Raw genomic sequence first — 4,764 nt, forward strand, 5'->3', positions numbered from 1 at the left:
AATTCACGCGAACGAGAAAGTCATTCGAGTCTCTTGGGAAAATGATACTTGGTCTTACCATTTATATTACTTGTACGATTTGGTACACTTGCCAATCCGTCAACATNAAGTCATGCAAATATGCTTTTGTGCATGTGGTTTTATTTTCTCAACAACATACAATGAGCATACACAAATATAATCTCTTCATAATCACAATAGTACGCATAACTAAACAGTATGTCCAACAAATGTGACTATCATAGTATGTGCATATTAAACAGTAAGAAATCATGCATTCCACATACGTATAACACATCACAAAAACATCTTTCTGTTGTGACATGACATCATTCATGTGTTGTTTTTATTAATGTGTTATTATCATAAAAAATAACACATAGGGATTGGGTTCAGCTATCACATTTTTTTCCCCTGTCGCAACCAAAATTGCGACTGGACGACGATCCAAAAAAGAATACGTTTGAAAAAGAGATTTGAGTCGCCATCATAGTTTTTTCTGGAAAACTACAGAAAAACCATAAAAAGATAAGGCAAGGTCCATGAAAACCAGATTCTGGGTTCGGGAGTCGGTTACGTGTAAGGAAGGTATTAACACCCTACAACGCGTGCCCGAAGGCAGTACCTTTAATTAAATACGCGAAGACGATGTGGTTTTCAAAATATTTAACTATCCCCGAAAATAAAACTCAAAAGAAACAAAATATATGTTTTAACTTTTGGGCCCGACAAGGGTTAACCTTGCTCCTACATATTCTCATTAAAACGAGAAATCAGGGTTACGTAGTTCTAGCTGAAAGATTATTTGTTGTTTGAAAATGTGAATGTTTTTTGTTTTAAAGATTTTATATATTGTTTGGGTACTTTTGAGAAAAAGTAGGTAATGAGTACTAGGTCGACGTGGATGGTCACATGAGCACTCATACCTTTAGAAAGACATTTGAATATCTTTAATTATTTCAAAAGAAAGAGAAGAGGTTTCTAGCACAAGGACGACGCGAAAAGTCACACATGTGTATAACCTTTAAAACATATTTTTTTTTAAAAGAAAGAAAAGGTTTTTAGCACAAGGACGATGCAAGCGGTCACATGTGTGCTTAACCTTTAAAACATATTTTTGTTATTATTTTTAAAAGAAAGAGAAAAGGTTTTAAGCACAAGGACGACGCGAGTAGTCACATGTGTGCCTAAACCTTTAAAACATATTTTTATTATTTTTTTAGGCTTAATAGCACTGATGGTCCCTATTTTGGTCAGGAAAGTTTGATTTGGTCCTAGTTTTACTTTTTGGTTCAATGTTGTCCTAAAGAAAGTAAATTATGTTCAATTTAGTCCTTTTTGCAAACGCCGTTTAAATTGTTAATGACAGACAGTCATACTATGCATATCAGTGCTGACCTGTCTTGACTGAAACATGACGCAGCCAATGAAAGACTACCACGTGGCAGTCCCTTCCCTACCCAAAAAATTAGGGTTTCTGAATGTAAGGGGGAAGGCTTCCTTAGACCTATGCCGCCGCGAGAGGAAAATTGAATGGGTTTTGAAGAGTAGCTTCGCAATGGTTGGAGAAGATCAAGATTTATGGAGAATGGTGCTTTTGCAGCAGCGGTTCTGCTCCAATTGGCTTTTTCATTCTCTGTATTTTCCTTTGCAGGTTGAAGACTTGATGGAGAAGATGAGCTCGCGCATGGCTCGNTGTCTCGTTGCGGTGGTCATGGTTGTCGCGACAAAATGTTAATGGTGATTCACGGAGGAGGAAGGAGAAGATGGTCATGGTGGTGTTTTTGGGTGGTTGTTGGATGGAGAAGATGAGCAGTGGTGGTGGCGGCGCGACCATCTAGTTAGGGTTTCNAAATGTTTGATGATGGAGGTGCAAAGATGGTGGTTGGCCGTACGTGTGTCGGCGACGGTTAGGGTTAGGGGTAAATTAGGGTTTCTGGATGTAGGAGATGATGATGACGTGTCAAGGGTGATGTGTCACTTATTGCACACCTGGACTGTCTATCGTTAATGATTTAAACGATGTTTGCAAAAAGGACTAAATTGAACATATATTACATTCTTTAGGACAACATTGAACCGAAAAAAAAAAACTAGGACCAAATCGAACTTTCCTGACCAAAATAGGGACCACCAGTGCTATTACGCCTTTTTTTTAAAGGAAGAAAAAAGGTTTTAAGCACAAGGACGACGCGAGCTACCACACGTGTGCTTAAACCTTTAAAACATTTTTTTTTAAAAGGAAGAGAAAAGGTTTTAAGCACAAGGACTACGCGAGCAGTCATACGTGTGTTTAAACCTTTAAAACATGTTTTTTATTATTTTTTCTTAAAGGAAGAGAAAAGGTTTTAAGTACAAGAACGACGCGAGCGGTAACACATGTGCTTGAACCTTTAAAACATATTTTATTACTGTTATATACATATTTCCTATTTTTATATATTATTATATATATTTTTTAAAATAGATAGATATTTAAAATAAAAAACAAATGAAATAAAATAAGAAATAAAAAAAAAAACAATTGTGGGGTGCCTAAGATGTAGGTGATTCCACTAGAGAGGAAGAAGAAAATGAAGAAATTCCGAAAGAGGAAACTTCTGTGAATGTAATCGATCCTCCNAGAGCTGAATTGATTAAGGAATGGAAAACACCAAGAAATNTCTCNACAAGNAANNNCNTTGGTGACATCACGAGAGNAGTTTCCACCANGAAACAACTTAATTGGTTCTGCATAAATGTAGTGTTTGTTTCTAAGATAGAACCCAAGAACATTGAGGTTGCACTTGCGGATGAAAATTGAATGATGGTTANGCAAGAGGAGCTGAATCAGTTCAAAAGAAACAACGTGCGGGAATTGGTTCCAAGAATAGAGAATCTACANGTAATAGGTGCAAAGTGGGTTTTCGGAAATAAAATGNATGACTNAGGAGAAATCATNAAAAACAAGGCAAGGTTAGTTGCAAAAGGCTACANCCAAGAAGAGGGAATCAATTATGATGAAANTTATGCACNAGTGGCCATATTGGAAGCAATAAGGATTCTGCTTGTTATTGCCTCAGTAATGAAGTTTAAGNTTTACCAAATGGATGTCAAGAGTGTGTTCCTAAANGGNTACATCAAGNAAGAAGTCTATGTGGAAAAACCACTAGGATTTCAAGATTATGAGCATCCAAATTTTGTCTTTAAATTGAAANAGACGCCAAGGTCTTGGTACGAGNGTCTTAGTGNATTTATGGTAAAGAAGGGATTCATTAGGGTAAAGTAGATTCAACTCTTTTCATTANGAATTNNAAAAAGGATAGANTGTATGTACAAATTTATGTTGATGATATCATTTTTGGTTCAACTAATCCTACTCTATNCAAAGAGTTTTCTAAGACTATGCAAGAAGAGTTCGAGATGTCCATGATGGGAGAACTCACGTACTTCCTANGGCTTCAAGTTAAGCAGACTGAGAATGNCATCTTTATTCACTAATCTAAGTATTGCATTGATCTGTTAAAGAAATACAAAATGTTGGACTGCAAAGAAGCTGCAACACCTATGGCAACCAACTNTTATCTTGACCTTGATGAAGCAAACAAAGTTGTTGACCAAAAAATGTACAGAGGTATGATAAGAGATCTCTATTGTACTTAACTGCCAGTAGACCAGATAACATGCATAGTGTCTATCTCTGATTGCCAATAAATAATTGCTCTACTAACCTTTAATCCAACTCTTATTAGCCTACTAAGTGAAGACTAAACACAATTTTCAGAGAATGCATAATAAGCAAACGCATTTTCACAGAATCTCATGGAACAACACAATATTCTAGTGCCCAAACCAAACAGATTAAGCCTCCACTAATTACAAGATGAACAACACAATTGCAACAGAACGAAAACAAAATGCAAATCCTAAAAAGAAAATGAAACCCTAACTAAATCAGAGAAACAAAATGCAAATCAGAAACGAGATGCCACTTGGAAAACGAAATTAAACGCACCAGAATCAACCAAAAAGCGCATCCAAAAATGCAAAATGAAACCCCAATGAAGCAAGCAAAACACTATTGGAACAAGAACCCAAAAACGGAAATCAATTGAGAACATTAAGCAAAAACTGAAAATCAGTTCAGATCATTAAACTGAAAACGAAAATGGAGGTGCTGATAACTTTTTGGCAAGTATACCAAATCGTTACAAGTAATACAGTAAAAAGTACAATATCGTTCTCCAAAGGGAATTTGTGTTACGTCATTTAATTTCAAATTATATATCAAGATCAATTCGTGTTGATGAAATTTGCTTTGGTTGTTGCATAAATAACACAAAATTTAACAACGTAAAAATTAAGATGAAAATACAATAAAAACAATCACTGGAATTGGTTTCTGACTAACATCTCAGTAACATCCTGTACAACATATGATCTGTTCATGCATTCACAAGTTGGTATCTTGATTCAATTCCTCAAAACAAGTTCTAAAATTATCCATTAAATTATTAATTCCTTAATTAATTTAATGAATAATTTTGCATTAAGTTCAGATGTTCATAATGACCAAAAGCATGTAAGTTATTCCTAGTGTAATCACTTTTAGTTTCTTTTCTTACNTTTCTGGTTCTGAAAATACTTCCCAGTACAAAAAGAACCTTTAAGAAAAATTATACTGTTGGTTCGATTCAACAGAATCTACGTCCAGTCGTTAATCACTACAAAGAGTGATTAACAGTTCCACTAAAAAAGATTTAACAGATTACAATAACAAGTACA

This window comes from Vigna radiata, chromosome 2 (assembly GCF_000741045.1).
Source record: "Vigna radiata var. radiata cultivar VC1973A chromosome 2, Vradiata_ver6, whole genome shotgun sequence".
In the NCBI taxonomy this organism is placed as follows: Eukaryota; Viridiplantae; Streptophyta; class Magnoliopsida; order Fabales; family Fabaceae; genus Vigna; species Vigna radiata.